The sequence below is a fragment of the Parasteatoda tepidariorum genome, chromosome 1 (genome assembly GCF_982258835.1).
Source record: "Parasteatoda tepidariorum strain Cologne lab strain chromosome 1, Ptep-v5.0, whole genome shotgun sequence".
NCBI classification, from domain to species: domain Eukaryota; kingdom Metazoa; phylum Arthropoda; class Arachnida; order Araneae; family Theridiidae; genus Parasteatoda; species Parasteatoda tepidariorum.
Genome location: NC_141755.1, coordinates 126,963,319 through 126,983,554, shown reverse-complemented (window position 1 = coordinate 126,983,554; position 20,236 = coordinate 126,963,319).

Genomic DNA, 20,236 nt, shown 5'->3' with positions numbered 1-20,236 from the left:
TTCAAACGGTTTTGACTTTGAAAAATTCAGAAGATTTTCGTACTTAGAAATAAAAAAAAGCAAATTAAAAATTAAAAGCACTTATGCAAAGAAACTCGAAAGATCTGTTAGACCAGACGTAAACACTTCAAATATCGTAACATTGTTGCCTAAAAACATTAGTTATTGACATTGTACTAATGAAGAAACTTTATAATATAAAACAATGTGTTTATTATCAAAATTAGTTTTAAAAGATGTATAATAATAGTTAAATTTTAAAATATTTTAATAAAAAATGTATATAATATAATGTATAAAAATATAATTTTTAGTTATATAATATAAATTTGATAATATAATTACATAATAAAAATTTTGTGTTATTTTTTTTTAATTATTTTAAATTATTTTAATATGAAATTTATATAATATGATAAATGTATATAAATAATATTTTTAATTATAATTATGTAATAATAATTTTTAGTTACATTTTTTTTAAATTAGTTTTAGAGTGTTTTTTTGTCAAAGTCCAATTTTTTCCGAAATTTTTCTAAGTCTCGAAAATTGTGGAAATTCTTCTAAGTCCGGCGACGGGAAGTCTGAGACGAAGCCCGAGCGAGGCCGGAAAGGCCAATATGCGTTTGCCGTTCAAATTTAAATTTCCTCGGCGAGAGGACGGGGATGCGGATGTCGACGGCCACAGCCCGGGAGAAAAATTCTTCGCTTGGAAAATGAACTTTGTGCGGGAATTCAGAAGATTTTCGTACTTAGAAATATTTCATGGTATTTCAAACTTAGACAGAATAAACAGAATTTTTCTAAGTACCGACAACGTCAGAATTTTCTAACTACCGAAATCGTCGGAATGTTTTCTAAGTACCGAAAAGGTCAGAAATTTTCTAAGTACCGAAAAGGTCAGAAATTTTCCAAGTACCGAAATCGTCAGAATTTTCTAAGTACCGAAATAGGCAGAAATTTTCTAAGAGCCGAAATCGTCAGAATTTTTCTAAGTACCGTAAAGGTCAGAAATTTTCTAAGAGCCGAAATCGTCAGAATTTTTCTAAGTACCGAAATCATTTGAATTTTTCTAAGTACCGAAATCGGCAGAATTTTCCTAAGTACCGAAAAAGTCAGAAATTTTCTAAGTATCGATAACTTCTGAATGTTTTCTAAGTATCGAATTCGTCAGAATTTTTCTAAGTACCGAAATCGTTTGAAATTTTCTAAATACCGAAAACGTCAGAAATTTTCTAAGTACCGAAAACTTCCGAGTCTTTTCTAAGTACCGAAATCGACAGAATTTTTCTAAGTACCGAAATCATCAGAATTTTTCTAAGTACAGAAATCATTAGAATTTTTCTAAGTACCGAAAACGACAGAAATTTTCTTAGTACCAAAAACTTCTGATTGTTTTCTAAGTACCGAAATCGTCAGAATTTTTCTAAGTACCGAAAAGGTCAGAAATTTACTAAGTACCGAAAAGGTCAGAAATTTTCCAAGTACCGAAAAGGTCAGAAATTTTCTAAGTACCGAAATCGTCAGAATTTTTCTAAGTACCGAAATCATTAGAATTTTTCTAAGTACCGAAAACTACAGAAATTTTCTAAGTACCGAAATCACCAGAATTTTTCTAAGTACCGAAATCGTCAGAATTTTTCTAAGTACCGATAACGTCAGAAATTTTCTAAGTACCGAAAACTTCTAAATGTTTTCTATGTACCGAAAAAGGCAGAAATTTTCTAAGTACCGAAATCGTCGGAATTTTTCTAAGTACCGAAATAGTCTGAATTTTTCTAAGTACCGAAATCGTTTGAAATTTTCAAAATACCGAAAAGGTCAGAAATTTTCTAAGTACCGAAATCATCAGAATTTTTCTAAGTACCGAAAACGTCAGAAATTATCTAAGTACCGAAAACTTCCGAGTCTTTTCTAAGTACCGAAATCGACAGAATTTTTCTAAGTACCGAAATCAACAGAATTTTTCTAAGAACCGAAATCGGCAGAATTTTTCTAAGCACCGAAAACTTCTGAATGTTTAATAAGTATCGAAATCGTAAGAATTTTTCTAAGTACCGAAAACGTCAGAAATTTTCTAAGTACCGAATACTTCTTAATGTTTTCTAAGTACCGAAATCGACAGAATTTTTCTAAGTACCGAAAACGTCAGATATTTTCTAAGTACCGAAAAGGTCAGAAATTTTCTAAGTACCGAAATCAACAGAATTTTTCTAAGTACCGAAATCATCAGAATTTTTCTAAGTACCGAAAACGACAGAAATTTTCTTAGTACCAAAAACTTCTGATTGTTTTCTAAGTACCGAAATCGTCAGAATTTTTCTAAGTACCGTAAAGGTCAGAATTTTTCTAAGTACCGAAAAGGTCAGAAATTTTCCAAGTACCGAAATCGGCAGAATTTTCCTAAGTACCGAAAAGGTAAGAAATTTTCTAAGTACCGAAAAGGTCAGAAATTTTCCAAGTACCGAAATCGTCAGAATTTTCTAAGTTCCGAAATCGGCAGAATTTTCTTCTAAGTACCGAAAACTACAGAAATTTTCTAAGTACCGAAATCACCAGAATTTTTCTAAGTACCGAAATCGTCAGAATTTTTCTAAGTACCGATAACGTCAGAAATTTTCTAAGTACCGAAAACTTCTGAATGTTTTCTATGTACCGAAAAAGGCAGAAATTTTCTAAGTACCGAAATCGTCGGAATTTTTCTAAGTACCGAAATCGTCTGAATTTTTCTAAGTACCGAAATCGTTTGAAATTTTCTAAATACCGAAAAGGTCAGAAATTTTCTAAGTACCGAAATCATCAGAATTTTTCTAAGTACCGAAAACGTCAGAAATTTTCTAAATACCGAATAGGTCAGAAATTTTCTAAGTACCGAAATCATCAGAATTTTTCTAAGTACCGAAAACGTCAGAAATTTTCTAAGTACCGAAAACTTCCGAGTCTTTTCTAAGAACCGAAATCGGCAGAATTTTTCTAAGTACTGAAAACTTCTGAATGTTTTCTAAGTACCGAAATCGACAGAATTTTTCAAAGTACCGAAAACGCCAGATATTTTCTAAGTATCGAAAAGGTCAGAAATTTTCTAAGTACCAAAATCAACAGAATTTTTCTAAGTACCGAAATCGTCAGAATTTTTCTAAGTACCGTAAAGGTCAGAAATTTTCTAAGTGCCGAAATCGTCAGAATTTTTCTAAGTACAGAAATCATTAGAATTTTTCTAAGTACCGAAATCGGCAGAATTTTCCTAAGTACCGAAAAAGTCAGAAATTTTCTAAGTATCGATAACTTATGAATGTTTTCTAAGTACCGAATTCGTCAGAAATTTTCCAAGTACCGAAATCGTCAGAATTTTCTAAGTACCGAAATCGGCAGAATTTTTCTAAGTACCGAAATCGTTTGAAATTTTCTAAATACCGAAAAGGTCAGAAATTTTCTAAATACCGAAATCATCAGAATGTTTCTAAGTACCGAAAACGTCAGAAATTTTCTAAGTACCGAAAACTTCCGAGTCTTTTCTAAGTACCGAAATAGACAGAATTTTTCTAAGTACCGAAAACTTCTGAATGTTTAATAAGTATCGAAATCGTAAGAATTTTTCTAAGTACCGAAAACGTCAGAAATTTTCTAAGTACCGAAGACTTCTTAATGTTTTCTAAGTACCGAAATCGACAGAATTTTTCTAAGTACTGAAATCATCAGAATTTTTCTAAGTACCGAAAACGACAGAAATTTTCTTAGTACCAAAAACTTCTGATTGTTTTCTAAGTACCGAAATCGTCAGAATTTTTCTAAGTACCGTAAAGGTCAGAAATTTTCTAAGTACCGAAAAGGTCAGAAATTTTCCAAGTACCGAAAAGGTCAGAAATTTTCTAAGTACCGAAATCGTTAGAATTTTTCTAAGTACCGAAATCATTAGAATTTTTCTAAGTACCGAAATCGGCAGAATTTTCCTAAGTACCGAAAAGGTCAGAAATTTTCTAAGTTCCGAAAAGGTCAGAAATTTTCCAAGTACCGAAATCGTCGGAATTTTCTAAGTACCGAAATCGGCAGAATTTTCTTCTATGTACCGAAAACTACAGAAATTTTCTAAGTACCGAAATCACCAGAATTTTTCTAAGTACCGAAATCGTCTGAATTTTTCTAAGTACCGAAATCATTAGAATTTTTCTAAGTACCGAAATCGGCAGAATTTTCCTAAGTACCGAAAAGGTCAGAAATTTTCTAAGTACCGAAAAGGTCAGAAATTTTCCAAGTACCGAAATCGTCAGAATTTTCTAAGTACCGAAATCGGCAGAATTTTCTTCTAAGTACTGAAAACTACAGAAATTTTCTAAGTACCGAAATCACCTGAATTTTTCTAAGTACCGAAATCGTCAGAATTTTTCTAAGTACCGATAACGTCAGAAATTTTCTAAGTACCGAAAACTTCTGAATGTTTTCTATGTACCGAAAAAGGCAGAAATTTTCTAAGTACCGAAATCGTCGGAATTTTTCTAAGTACCGAAATCGTCTGAATTTTTCTAAGTACCGAAATCGTTTGAAATTTCCTAAATACCGAAAAGGTCAGAAATTTTCTAAGTACTGAAATCATCAGAATTTTTCTAAGTACCGAAAACGTCAGAAATTTTCTAAATACCGAAAAGGTCAGAAATTTTCTAAGTACCGAAAACTTCCGAGTCTTTTCTAAGTACCGAAGACTTCTGAATGTTTTCTAAGTACCGAAATCGACAGAATTTTTCTAAGTACCGAAATCATCAGAATTTTTCTTAGTACCGAAAACGACAGAAATTTTCTTAGTACCAAAAACTTCTGATTGTTTTCTAAGTACCGAAATCGTCAGAATTTTTCTAAGTACCGTAAAGGTCAGAAATTTTCTAAGTGCCGAAATCGTCAGAATTTTTCTAAGTACAGAAATCATTAGAATTTTTCTAAGTACCGAAATCGGCAGAATTTTCCTAAGTACCGAAAAAGTCAGAAATTTTCTAAGTATCGATAACTTCTGAATGTTTTCTAAGTACCGAATTCGTCAGAATTTTTCTAAGTACTGAAAAAGGCAGAAATTTTCTAAGTACCGAAAACGTCAGAAATTTTCCAAGTCCCTAAAACTTCCGAGTCTTTTCTAAGTACCGAAATAGACAGAATTTTTCTAAGTACCGAAATCAACAGAATTTTTCAAAGTACCGAAATCGGCAGAACTTTTCTAAGCACCGAAGACTTCTTAATGTTTTCTAAGTACCGAAATCATCAGAATTTTTCTAAGTGCCGAAAACGACAGAAATTTTCTTAGTACCAAAAACTTCTGATTGTTTTCTAAGTACCGAAATCGTCAGAATTTTTCTAAGTACCGAAAAGGTCAGAAATTTACTAAGTACCGAAAACGTCAGATATTTTCTAAGTACCGAAAAGGTCAGAAATTTTCTAAGTACCGAAATCATCGGAATTTTTCTAAGTACCGAAAACGACAGAAATTTTCTTAGTACCAAAAACTTCTGATTGTTTTCTAAGTACCGAAATCGTCAGAATTTTTCTAAGTACCGTAAAGGTCAGAAATTTTCTAAGTACCGAAAAGGTCAGAAATTTTCCAAGTACCGAAAAGGTCATAAATTTTCTAAGTACCGAAATCGTCAGAATTTTTCTAAGTACCGAAATCATTAGAATTTTTCTAAGTACCGAAATCGGCAGAATTTTCCTAAGTACCGAAAAGGTCAGAAATTTTCCAATACCGAAAAGGTCAGAAATTTTCTAAGTACCGAAATCGTTAGAATTTTTCTAAGTACCGAAATCATTAGAATTTTTCTAAGTACCGAAATCGGCAGAATTTTCTAAGTTCCGAAAAGGTCAGAAATTTTCCAAGTACCGAAATCGTCGGAATTTTCTAAGTACCGAAATCGGCAGAATTTTCTTCTAAGTACCGAAAACTACAGAAATTTTCTAAGTACCGAAATCACCAGAATTTTTCTAAGTACCGAAATCGTCTGAATTTTTCTAAGTACCGAAATCATTAGAATTTTTCTAAGTACCGAAATCGGCAGAATTTTCCTAAGTACCGAAAAGGTCAGAAATTTTCTAAGTACCGAAAAGGTCAGAAATTTTCCAAGTACCGAAATCGTCAGAATTTTCTAAGTACCGAAATCGGCAGAATTTTCTTCTAAGTACTGAAAACTACAGAAATTTTCTAAGTACCGAAATCACCTGAATTTTTCTAAGTACCGAAATCGTCAGAATTTTTCTAAGTACCGATAACGTCAGAAATTTTCTAAGTACCGAAAACTTCTGAATGTTTTCTATCTACCGAAAAAGGCAGAAATTTTCTAAGTACCGAAATCGTCGGAATTTTTCTAAGTACCGAAATCGTCTGAATTTTTCTAAGTACTGAAATCGTTTGAAATTTTCTAAATACCGAAAAGGTCAGAAATTTTCTAAGTACTGAAATCATCAGAATTTTTCTAAGTACCGAAAACGTCAGAAATTTTCTAAATACCGAAAAGGTCAGAAATTTTCTAAGTACCGAAAACTTCCGAGTCTTTTCTAAGTACCGAAGACTTCTGAATGTTTTCTAAGTACCGAAATCGACAGAATTTTTCTAAGTACCGAAATCATCAGAATTTTTCTTAGTACCGAAAACGACAGAAATTTTCTTAGTACCAAAAACTTCTGATTGTTTTCTAAGTACCGAAATCGTCAGAATTTTTCTAAGTACCGTAAAGGTCAGAAATTTTCTAAGTGCCGAAATCGTCAGAATTTTTCTAAGTACAGAAATCATTAGAATTTTTCTAAGTACCGAAATCGGCAGAATTTTCCTAAGTACCGAAAAAGTCAGAAATTTTCTAAGTATCGATAACTTCTGAATGTTTTCTAAGTACCGAATTCGTCAGAATTTTTCTAAGTACCGAAAAAGGCAGAAATTTTCTAAGTACCGAAATCGTCGGAATTTTTCTAAGTACCGAAAAGGTCAGAAATTTTCTAAGTTCCGAAAAGGTCAGAAATTTTCCAAGTACCGAAATCGTCAGAATTTTCTAAGTACCGAAATCGGCAGAATGTTCTTCTAAGTACCGAAATCGTCTGAATTTTTCTAAGTACCGAAATCGTTTGAAATTTTCTATATACCGAAAAGGTCAGAAATTTTCTAAGTACCGAAATCATCAGAATTTTTCTAAGTACCGAAAACGTCAGAAATTTTCCAAGTCCCTAAAACTTCCGAGTCTTTTCTAAGTACCGAAATAGACAGAATTTTTCTAAGTACCGAAATCAACAGAATTTTTCTAAGCACCGAAAACTTCTGAATGTTTAATAAGTATCGAAATCGTAAGAATTTTTCTAAGTACCGAAAACGTCAGAAATTTTCTAAGTACCGAAGACTTCTTAATGTTTTCTAAGTACCGAAATCATCAGAATTTTTCTAAGTACCGAAAACGACAGAAATTTTCTTAGTACCAAAAACTTCTGATTGTTTTCTAAGTACCGAAATCGTCAGAATTTTTCTAAGTACCGAAAAGGTCAGAAATTTACTAAGTACCGAAAACGTCAGATATTTTCTAAGTACCGAAAAGGTCAGAAATTTTCTAAGTACCGAAATCATCGGAATTTTTCTAAGTACCGAAAACGACAGAAATTTTCTTAGTACCAAAAACTTCTGATTGTTTTCTAAGTACCGAAATCGTTAGAATTTTTCTAAGTACCGTAAAGGTCAGAAATTTTCTAAGTACCGAAAAGGTCAGAAATTTTCCAAGTACCGAAAAGGTCATAAATTTTCTAAGTACCGAAATCGTCAGAATTTTTCTAAGTACCGAAATCATTAGAATTTTTCTAAGTACCGAAATCGGCAGAATTTTCCTAAGTACCGAAAAGGTAAGAAATTTTCTAAGTACCGAAAAGGTCAGAAATTTTCCAAGTACCGAAATCGTCAGAATTTTCTAAGTACCGAAATCGGCAGAATTTTCTTCTAAGTACCGAAAACTACAGAAATTTTCTAAGTACCGAAATCACCAGAATTTTTCTAAGTACCGAAATCGTCAGAATTTTTCTAAGTACCGATAACGTCAGAAATTTTCTAAGTACCGAAAACTTCCGAGTCTTTTCTAAGAACCGAAATCGGCAGAATTTTTCTAAGTACTGAAAACTTCTGAATGTTTTCTAAGTACCGAAATCGACAGAATTTTTCAAAGTACCGAAAACGCCAGATATTTTCTAAGTATCGAAAAGGTCAGAAATTTTCTAAGTACCAAAATCAACAGAATTTTTCTAAGTACCGAAATCGTCAGAATTTTTCTAAGTACCGTAAAGGTCAGAAATTTTCTAAGTGCCGAAATCGTCAGAATTTTTCTAAGTACAGAAATCATTAGAATTTTTCTAAGTACCGAAATCGGCAGAATTTTCCTAAGTACCGAAAAAGTCAGAAATTTTCTAAGTATCGATAACTTATGAATGTTTTCTAAGTACCGAAATCGTCAGAATTTTCTAAGTACCGAAATCGGCAGAATTTTTCTAAGTACCGAAATCGTTTGAAATTTTCTAAATACCGAAAAGGTCAGAAATTTTCTAAGTACCGAAATCATCAGAATGTTTCTAAGTACCGAAAACGTCAGAAATTTTCTAAGTACCGAAAACTTCCGAGTCTTTTCTAAGTACCGAAATAGACAGAATTTTTCTAAGTACCGAAATCAACAGAATTTTTCTAAGAACCGAAATCGGCAGAATTTTTCTAAGTACCGAAAACTTCTGAATGTTTAATAAGTATCGAAATCGTAAGAATTTTTCTAAGTACCGAAAACGTCAGAATTTTTCTAAGTACCGAAAACGACAGAAATTTTCTTAGTACCAAAAACTTCTGATTGTTTTCTAAGTACCGAAATCGTTAGAATTTTTCTAAGTACCGTAAAGGTCAGAAATTTTCTAAGTACCGAAAAGGTCAGAAATTTTCCAAGTACCGAAAAGGTCATAAATTTTCTAAGTACCGAAATCGTCAGAATTTTTCTAAGTACCGAAATCATTAGAATTTTTCTAAGTACCGAAATCGGCAGAATTTTCCTAAGTACCGAAAAGGTAAGAAATTTTCTAAGTACCGAAAAGGTCAGAAATTTTCCAAGTACCGAAATCGTCAGAATTTTCTAAGTACCGAAATCGGCAGAATTTTCTTCTAAGTACCGAAAACTACAGAAATTTTCTAAGTACCGAAATCACCAGAATTTTTCTAAGTACCGAAATCGTCAGAATTTTTCTAAGTACCGATAACGTCAGAAATTTTCTAAGTACCGAAAACTTCCGAGTCTTTTCTAAGAACCGAAATCGGCAGAATTTTTCTAAGTACTGAAAACTTCTGAATGTTTTCTAAGTACCGAAATCGACAGAATTTTTCAAAGTACCGAAAACGCCAGATATTTTCTAAGTATCGAAAAGGTCAGAAATTTTCTAAGTACCAAAATCAACAGAATTTTTCTAAGTACCGAAATCGTCAGAATTTTTCTAAGTACCGTAAAGGTCAGAAATTTTCTAAGTGCCGAAATCGTCAGAATTTTTCTAAGTACAGAAATCATTAGAATTTTTCTAAGTACCGAAATCGGCAGAATTTTCCTAAGTACCGAAAAAGTCAGAAATTTTCTAAGTATCGATAACTTATGAATGTTTTCTAAGTACCGAAATCGTCAGAATTTTCTAAGTACCGAAATCGGCAGAATTTTTCTAAGTACCGAAATCGTTTGAAATTTTCTAAATACCGAAAAGGTCAGAAATTTTCTAAGTACCGAAATCATCAGAATGTTTCTAAGTACCGAAAACGTCAGAAATTTTCTAAGTACCGAAAACTTCCGAGTCTTTTCTAAGTACCGAAATAGACAGAATTTTTCTAAGTACCGAAATCAACAGAATTTTTCTAAGAACCGAAATCGGCAGAATTTTTCTAAGTACCGAAAACTTCTGAATGTTTAATAAGTATCGAAATCGTAAGAATTTTTCTAAGTACCGAAAACGTCAGAAATTTTCTAAGTACCGAAAACGACAGAAATTTTCTTAGTACCAAAAACTTCTGATTGTTTTCTAAGTACCGAAATCGTCAGAATTTTTCTAAGTACCGTAAAGGTCAGAAATTTTCTAAGTACCGAAAAGGTCAGAAATTTTCCAAGTACCGAAAAGGTCAGAAATTTTCTAAGTACCGAAATCGTTAGAATTTTTCTAAGTACTGAAATCATTAGAATTTTTCTAAGTACCGAAATCGGCAGAATTTTCCTAAGTACCGAAAAGGTCAGAAATTTTCTAAGTACCGAAAACTACAGAAATTTTCTAAGTACCGAAATCACCAGAATTTTTCTAAGTACCGAAATCGTCAGAATTTTTCTAAGTACCGATAACGTCAGAAATTTTCTAAGTACCGAAAACTTCTGAATGTTTTCTATGTACCGAAAAAGGCAGAAATTTTCTAAGTACCGAAATCGTCGGAATTTTTCTAAGTACCGAAATCGTCTGAATTTTTCTAAGTACCGAAATCGTTTGAAATTTTCTAAATACCGAAAAGGTCACAAATTTTCTAAGTACCGAAATCATCAGAATTTTTCTAAGTACCGAAAACGGCAGAATTTTCCTAAGTACCGAAAAGGTCAGAAATTTTCTAAGTTCCGAAAAGGTCAGAAATTTTCCAAGTACCGAAATCGTCGGAATTTTCTAAGTACCGAAATCGGCAGAATTTTCTTCTAAGTACCGAAAACTACAGAAATTTTCTAAGTACCGAAATCACCAGAATTTTTCTAAGTACCGAAATCGTCTGAATTTTTCTAAGTACCGAAATCATTAGAATGCTTCTAAGTACCGAAATCGGCAGAATTTTCCTAAGTACCGAAAAGGTCAGAAATTTTCTAAGTACCGAAAAGGTCAGAAATTTTCTAAGTACCGAAAACTTCTGAATGTTTTCTATGTACCGAAAAAGGCAGAAATTTTCTAAGTACCGAAATCGTCGGAATTTTTCTAAGTACCGAAATCGTCTGAATTTTTCTAAGTACCGAAATCGTTTGTAATTTTCTAAATACCGAAAAGGTCAGAAATTTTCTAAGTACCGAAAACTTCCGAGTCTTTTCTAAGTACCGAAGACTTCTGAATGTTTTTTAAGTACCGAAATCGACAGAATTTTTCTAAGTACCGAAATCATCAGAATTTTTCTTAGTACCGAAAACGACAGAAATTTTCTTAGTACCAAAAACTTCTGATTGTTTTCTAAGTACCGAAATCGTCAGAATTTTTCTAAGTACCGTAAAGGTCAGAAATTTTCTAAGTACCGAAATCGTCAGAATTTTTCTAAGTACAGAAATCATTAGAATTTTTCTAAGTACCGAAATCGGCAGAATTTTCCTAAGTACCGAAAAAGTCAGAAATTTTCTAAGTATCGATAACTTCTGAATGTTTTCTAAGTACCGAATTCGTCAGAATTTTTCTAAGTACCGAAAAAGGCAGAAATTTTCTAAGTACCGAAATCGTCGGAATTTTTCTAAGTACCGAAAAGGTCAGAAATTTTCTAAGTTCCGAAAAGGTCAGAAATTTTCCAAGTACCGAAATCGTCAGAATTTTCTAAGTACCGAAATCGGCAGAATGTTCTAAGTACCGAAATCGTCAGAATTTTTCTAAGTACCGATAACGTCAGAAATTTTCTAAGTACCGAAAACTTCTGAATGTTTTCTATGTACCGAAAAAGGCAGAAATTTTCTAAGTACCGAAATCGTCGGAATTTTTCTAAGTACCGAAATCGTCTGAATTTTTCTAAGTCCCTAAAACTTCCGAGTCTTTTCTAAGTACCGAAATAGACAGAATTTTTCTAAGTACCGAAATCAACAGAATTTTTCAAAGTACCGAAATCGGCAGAATTTTTCTAAGCACCGAAAACTTCTGAATGTTTAATAAGTATCGAAATCGTAAGAATTTTTCTAAGTACCGAAAACGTCAGAAATTTTCTAAGTACCGAAAACGACAGAAATTTTCTTAGTACCAAAAACTTCTGATTGTTTTCTAAGTACCGAAATCGTCAGAATTTTTCTAAGTACCGAAAAGGTCAGAAATTTACTAAGTACCGAAAACGTCAGATATTTTCTAAGTACCGAAAAGGTCAGAAATTTTCTAAGTACCGAAATCATCGGAATTTTTCTAAGTACCGAAAACGACAGAAATTTTCTTAGTACCAAAAACTTCTGATTGTTTTCTAAGTACCGAAATCGTCAGAATTTTTCTAAGTACCGTAAAGGTCAGAAATTTTCTAAGTACCGAAAAGGTCAGAAATTTTCCAAGTACCGAAAAGGTCATAAATTTTCTAAGTACCGAAATCGTCAGAATTTTTCTAAGTACCGAAATCATTAGAATTTTTCTAAGTACCGAAATCGGCAGAATTTTCCTAAGTACCGAAAAGGTAAGAAATTTTCTAAGTTCCGAAAAGGTCAGAAATTTTCCAAGTACCGAAATCGTCAGAATTTTCTAAGTACCGAAATCGGCAGAATTTTCTTCTAAGTACCGAAAACTACAGAAATTTTCTAAGTACCGAAATCACCAGAATTTTTCTAAGTACCGAAATCGTCAGAATTTTTCTAAGTACCGATAACGTCAGAAATTTTCTAAGTACCGAAAACTTCTGAATGTTTTCTATGTACCGAAAAAGGCAGAAATTTTCTAAGTACCGAAATCGTCGGAATTTTTCTAAGTACCGAAATCGTCTGAATTTTTCTAAGTACCGAAATCGTTTGAAATTTTCTAAATACCGAAAAGGTCACAAATTTTCTAAGTACCGAAATCATCAGAATTTTTCTAAGTACCGAAAACGTCAGAAATTTTCTAAATACCGAATAGGTCAGAAATTTTCTAAGTACCGAAATCATCAGAATTTTTCTAAGTACCGAAAACTTCCGAGTCTTTTCTAAGAACCGAAATCGGCAGAATTTTTCTAAGTACTGAAAACTTCTGAATGTTTTCTAAGTACCGAAATCGACAGAATTTTTCAAAGTACCGAAAACGCCAGATATTTTCTAAGTATCGAAAAGGTCAGAAATTTTCTAAGTACCAAAATCAACAGAATTTTTCTAAGTACCGAAATCGTCAGAATTTTTCTAAGTACCGTAAAGGTCAGAAATTTTCTAAGTGCCGAAATCGTCAGAATTTTTCTAAGTACAGAAATCATTAGAATTTTTCTAAGTACCGAAATCGGCAGAATTTTCCTAAGTACCGAAAAAGTCAGAAATTTTCTAAGTATCGATAACTTATGAATGTTTTCTAAGTACCGAAATCGTCAGAATTTTCTAAGTACCGAAATCGGCAGAATTTTTCTAAGTACCGAAATCGTTTGAAATTTTCTAAATACCGAAAAGGTCAGAAATTTTCTAAGTACCGAAATCATCAGAATGTTTCTAAGTACCGAAAACGTCAGAAATTTTCTAAGTACCGAAAACTTCCGAGTCTTTTCTAAGTACCGAAATAGACAGAATTTTTCTAAGTACCGAAATCAACAGAATTTTTCTAAGAACCGAAATCGGCAGAATTTTTCTAAGTACCGAAAACTTCTGAATGTTTAATAAGTATCGAAATCGTAAGAATTTTTCTAAGTACCGAAAACGTCAGAAATTTTCTAAGTACCGAAGACTTCTTAATGTTTTCTAAGTACCGAAATCGACAGAAATTTTCTTAGTACCAAAAACTTCTGATTGTTTTCTAAGTACCGAAATCATCAGAATTTTTCTAAGTACCGAAAACGACAGAAATTTTCTTAGTACCAAAAACTTCTGATTGTTTTCTAAGTACCGAAATCGTCAGAATTTTTCTAAGTACCGTAAAGGTCAGAAATTTTCTAAGTACCGAAAAGGTCAGAAATTTTCCAAGTACCGAAAAGGTCAGAAATTTTCTAAGTACCGAAATCGTTAGAATTTTTCTAAGTACCGAAATCATTAGAATTTTTCTAAGTACCGAAATCGGCAGAATTTTCCTAAGTACCGAAAAGGTCAGAAATTTTCTAAGTTCCGAAAAGGTCAGAAATTTTCCAAGTACCGAAATCGTCGGAATTTTCTAAGTACCGAAATCGGCAGAATTTTCTTCTAAGTACCGAAAACTACAGAAATTTTCTAAGTACCGAAATCACCAGAATTTTTCTAAGTACCGAAATCGTCTGAATTTTTCTAAGTACCGAAATCATTAGAATTTTTCTAAGTACCGAAATCGGCAGAATTTTCCTAAGTACCGAAAAGGTCAGAAATTTTCTAAGTACCGAAAAGGTCAGAAATTTTCCAAGTACCGAAATCGTCAGAATTTTCTAAGTACCGAAATCGGCAGAATTTTCTTCTAAGTACTGAAAACTACAGAAATTTTCTAAGTACCGAAATCACCTGAATTTTTCTAAGTACCGAAATCGTCAGAATTTTTCTAAGTACCGATAACGTCAGAAATTTTCTAAGTACCGAAAACTTCTGAATGTTTTCTATGTACCGAAAAAGGCAGAAATTTTCTAAGTACCGAAATCGTCGGAATTTTTCTAAGTACCGAAATCGTCTGAATTTTTCTAAGTACTGAAATCGTTTGAAATTTTCTAAATACCGAAAAGGTCAGAAATTTTCTAAGTACTGAAATCATCAGAATTTTTCTAAGTACCGAAAACGTCAGAAATTTTCTAAATACCGAAAAGGTCAGAAATTTTCTAAGTACCGAAAACTTCCGAGTCTTTTCTAAGTACCGAAGACTTCTGAATGTTTTCTAAGTACCGAAATCGACAGAATTTTTCTAAGTACCGAAATCATCAGAATTTTTCTTAGTACCGAAAACGACAGAAATTTTCTTAGTACCAAAAACTTCTGATTGTTTTCTAAGTACCGAAATCGTCAGAATTTTTCTAAGTACCGTAAAGGTCAGAAATTTTCTAAGTGCCGAAATCGTCAGAATTTTTCTAAGTACAGAAATCATTAGAATTTTTCTAAGTACCGAAATCGGCAGAATTTTCCTAAGTACCGAAAAAGTCAGAAATTTTCTAAGTATCGATAACTTCTGAATGTTTTCTAAGTACCGAATTCGTCAGAATTTTTCTAAGTACCGAAAAAGGCAGAAATTTTCTAAGTACCGAAATCGTCGGAATTTTTCTAAGTACCGAAAAGGTCAGAAATTTTCTAAGTTCCGAAAAGGTCAGAAATTTTCCAAGTACCGAAATCGTCAGAATTTTCTAAGTACCGAAATCGGCAGAATGTTCTTCTAAGTACCGAAATCGTCTGAATTTTTCTAAGTACCGAAAACGACAGAAATTTTCTTAGTACCAAAAACTTCTGATTGTTTTCTAAGTACCGAAATCGTCAGAATTTTTCTAAGTACCGTAAAGGTCAGAAATTTTCTAAGTACCGAAAAGGTCAGAAATTTTCCAAGTACCGAAAAGGTCATAAATTTTCTAAGTACCGAAATCGTCAGAATTTTTCTAAGTACCGAAATCATTAGAATTTTTCTAAGTACCGAAATCGGCAGAATTTTCCTAAGTACCGAAAAGGTAAGAAATTTTCTAAGTTCCGAAAAGGTCAGAAATTTTCCAAGTACCGAAATCGTCAGAATTTTCTAAGTTCCGAAATCGGCAGAATTTTCTTCTAAGTACCGAAAACTACAGAAATTTTCTAAGTACCGAAATCACCAGAATTTTTCTAAGTACCGAAATCGTCAGAATTTTTCTAAGTACCGATAACGTCAGAAATTTTCTAAGTACCGAAAACTTCTGAATGTTTTCTATGTACCGAAAAAGGCAGAAATTTTCTAAGTACCGAAATCGTCGGAATTTTTCTAAGTACCGAAATCGTCTGAATTTTTCTAAGTACCGAAATCGTTTGAAATTTTCTAAATACCGAAAAGGTCACAAATTTTCTAAGTACCGAAATCATCAGAATTTTTCTAAGTACCGAAAACGTCAGAAATTTTCTAAATACCGAATAGGTCAGAAATTTTCTAAGTACCGAAATCATCAGAATTTTTCTAAGTACCGAAAACTTCCGAGTCTTTTCTAAGAACCGAAATCGGCAGAATTTTTCTAAGTACTGAAAACTTCTGAATGTTTTCTAAGTACCGAAATCGACAGAATTTTTCAAAGTACCGAAAACGCCAGATATTTTCTAAGTATCGAAAAGGTCAGAAATTTTCTAAGTACCAAAATCAACAGAATTTTTCTAAGTACCGAAATCGTCAGAATTTTTCTAAGTACCGTAAAGGTCAGAAATTTTCTAAGTGCCGAAATCGTCAGAATTTTTCTAAGTACAGAAATCATTAGAATTTTTCTAAGTACCGAAATCGGCAGAATTTTCCTAAGTACCGAAAAAGTCAGAAATTTTCTAAGTATCGATAACTTATGAATGTTTTCTAAGTACCGAAATCGTCAGAATTTTCTAAGTACCGAAATCGGCAGAATTTTTCTAAGTACCGAAATCGTTTGAAATTTTCTAAATACCGAAAAGGTCAGAAATTTTCTAAGTACCGAAATCATCAGAATGTTTCTAAGTACCGAAAACGTCAGAAATTTTCTAAGTACCGAAAACTTCCGAGTCTTTTCTAAGTACCGAAATAGACAGAATTTTTCTAAGTACCGAAATCAACAGAATTTTTCTAAGAACCGAAATCGGCAGAATTTTTCTAAGTACCGAAAACTTCTGAATGTTTAATAAGTATCGAAATCGTAAGAATTTTTCTAAGTACCGAAAACGTCAGAAATTTTCTAAGTACCGAAGACTTCTTAATGTTTTCTAAGTACCGAAATCGACAGAAATTTTCTTAGTACCAAAAACTTCTGATTGTTTTCTAAGTACCGAAATCATCAGAATTTTTCTAAGTACCGAAAACGACAGAAATTTTCTTAGTACCAAAAACTTCTGATTGTTTTCTAAGTACCGAAATCGTCAGAATTTTTCTAAGTACCGTAAAGGTCAGAAATTTTCTAAGTACCGAAAAGGTCAGAAATTTTCCAAGTACCGAAAAGGTCAGAAATTTTCTAAGTACCGAAATCGTTAGAATTTTTCTAAGTACCGAAATCATTAGAATTTTTCTAAGTACCGAAATCGGCAGAATTTTCCTAAGTACCGAAAAGGTCAGAAATTTTCTAAGTTCCGAAAAGGTCAGAAATTTTCCAAGTACCGAAATCGTCGGAATTTTCTAAGTACCGAAATCGGCAGAATTTTCTTCTAAGTACCGAAAACTACAGAAATTTTCTAAGTACCGAAATCACCAGAATTTTTCTAAGTACCGAAATCGTCTGAATTTTTCTAAGTACCGAAATCATTAGAATTTTTCTAAGTACCGAAATCGGCAGAATTTTCCTAAGTACCGAAAAGGTCAGAAATTTTCTAAGTACCGAAAAGGTCAGAAATTTTCCAAGTACCGAAATCGTCAGAATTTTCTAAGTACCGAAATCGGCAGAATTTTCTTCTAAGTACTGAAAACTACAGAAATTTTCTAAGTACCGAAATCACCTGAATTTTTCTAAGTACCGAAATCGTCAGAATTTTTCTAAGTACCGATAACGTCAGAAATTTTCTAAGTACCGAAAACTTCTGAATGTTTTCTATGTACCGAAAAAGGCAGAAATTTTCTAAGTACCGAAATCGTCGGAATTTTTCTAAGTACCGAAATCGTCTGAATTTTTCTAAGTACTGAAATCGTTTGAAATTTTCTAAATACCGAAAAGGTCAGAAATTTTCTAAGTACTGAAATCATCAGAATTTTTCTAAGTACCGAAAACGTCAGAAATTTTCTAAATACCGAAAAGGTCAGAAATTTTCTAAGTACCGAAAACTTCCGAGTCTTTTCTAAGTACCGAAGACTTCTGAATGTTTTCTAAGTACCGAAATCGACAGAATTTTTCTAAGTACCGAAATCATCAGAATTTTTCTTAGTACCGAAAACGACAGAAATTTTCTAAGTACCAAAAACTTCTGATTGTTTTCTAAGTACCGAAATCGTCAGAATTTTTCTAAGTACCGTAAAGGTCAGAAATTTTCTAAGTGCCGAAATCGTCAGAATTTTTCTAAGTACAGAAATCATTAGAATTTTTCTAAGTACCGAAATCGGCAGAATTTTCCTAAGTACCGAAAAAGTCAGAAATTTTCTAAGTATCGATAACTTCTGAATGTTTTCTAAGTACCGAATTCGTCAGAATTTTTCTAAGTACCGAAAAAGGCAGAAATTTTCTAAGTACCGAAATCGTCGGAATTTTTCTAAGTACCGAAAAGGTCAGAAATTTTCTAAGTTCCGAAAAGGTCAGAAATTTTCCAAGTACCGAAATCGTCAGAATTTTCTAAGTACCGAAATCGGCAGAATGTTCTTCTAAGTACCGAAATCGTCTGAATTTTTCTAAGTACCGAAATCGTTTGAAATTTTCTATATACCGAAAAGGTCAGAAATTTTCTAAGTACCGAAATCATCAGAATGTTTCTAAGTACCGAAAACGTCAGAAATTTTCTAAGTACCGAAAATTTCCGAGTCTTTTCTAAGTACCGAAATAGACAGAATTTTTCTAAGTACCGAAATCAACAGAATTTTTCTAAGAACCGAAATCGGCAGAATTTTTCTAAGTACCGAAAACTTCTGAATGTTTAATAAGTATCGAAATCGTAAGAATTTTTCTAAGTACCGAAAACGTCAGAAATTTTCTAAGTACCGAAGACTTCTTAATGTTTTCTAAGTACCGAAATCGACAGAAATTTTCTTAGTACCAAAAACTTCTGATTGTTTTCTAAGTACCGAAATCATCAGAATTTTTCTAAGTACCGAAAACGACAGAAATTTTCTTAGTACCAAAAACTTCTGATTGTTTTCTAAGTACCGAAATCGTCAGAATTTTTCTAAGTACCGTAAAGGTCAGAAATTTTCTAAGTACCGAAAAGGTCAGAAATTTTCCAAGTACCGAAAAGGTCAGAAATTTTCTAAGTACCGAAATCGTTAGAATTTTTCTAAGTACCGAAATCATTAGAATTTTTCTAAGTACCGAAATCGGCAGAATTTTCCTAAGTACCGAAAAGGTCAGAAATTTTCTAAGTTCCGAAAAGGTCAGAAATTTTCCAAGTACCGAAATCGTCGGAATTTTCTAAGTACCGAAATCGGCAGAATTTTCTTCTAAGTACCGAAAACTACAGAAATTTTCTAAGTACCGAAATCACCAGAATTTTTCTAAGTACCGAAATCGTCTGAATTTTTCTAAGTACCGAAATCATTAGAATTTTTCTAAGTACCGAAATCGGCAGAATTTTCCTAAGTACCGAAAAGGTCAGAAATTTTCTAAGTACCGAAAAGGTCAGAAATTTTCCAAGTACCGAAATCGTCAGAATTTTCTAAGTACCGAAATCGGCAGAATTTTCTTCTAAGTACTGAAAACTACAGAAATTTTCTAAGTACCGAAATCACCTGAATTTTTCTAAGTACCGAAATCGTCAGAATTTTTCTAAGTACCGATAACGTCAGAAATTTTCTAAGTACCGAAAACTTCTGAATGTTTTCTATGTACCGAAAAAGGCAGAAATTTTCTAAGTACCGAAATCGTCGGAATTTTTCTAAGTACCGAAATCGTCTGAATTTTTCTAAGTACTGAAATCGTTTGAAATTTTCTAAATACCGAAAAGGTCAGAAATTTTCTAAGTACTGAAATCATCAGAATTTTTCTAAGTACCGAAAACGTCAGAAATTTTCTAAATACCGAAAAGGTCAGAAATTTTCTAAGTACCGAAAACTTCCGAGTCTTTTCTAAGTACCGAAGACTTCTGAATGTTTTCTAAGTACCGAAATCGACAGAATTTTTCTAAGTACCGAAATCATCAGAATTTTTCTTAGTACCGAAAACGACAGAAATTTTCTAAGTACCAAAAACTTCTGATTGTTTTCTAAGTACCGAAATCGTCAGAATTTTTCTAAGTACCGTAAAGGTCAGAAATTTTCTAAGTGCCGAAATCGTCAGAATTTTTCTAAGTACAGAAATCATTAGAATTTTTCTAAGTACCGAAATCGGCAGAATTTTCCTAAGTACCGAAAAAGTCAGAAATTTTCTAAGTATCGATAACTTCTGAATGTTTTCTAAGTACCGAATTCGTCAGAATTTTTCTAAGTACCGAAAAAGGCAGAAATTTTCTAAGTACCGAAATCGTCGGAATTTTTCTAAGTACCGAAAAGGTCAGAAATTTTCTAAGTTCCGAAAAGGTCAGAAATTTTCCAAGTACCGAAATCGTCAGAATTTTCTAAGTACCGAAATCGGCAGAATGTTCTTCTAAGTACCGAAATCGTCTGA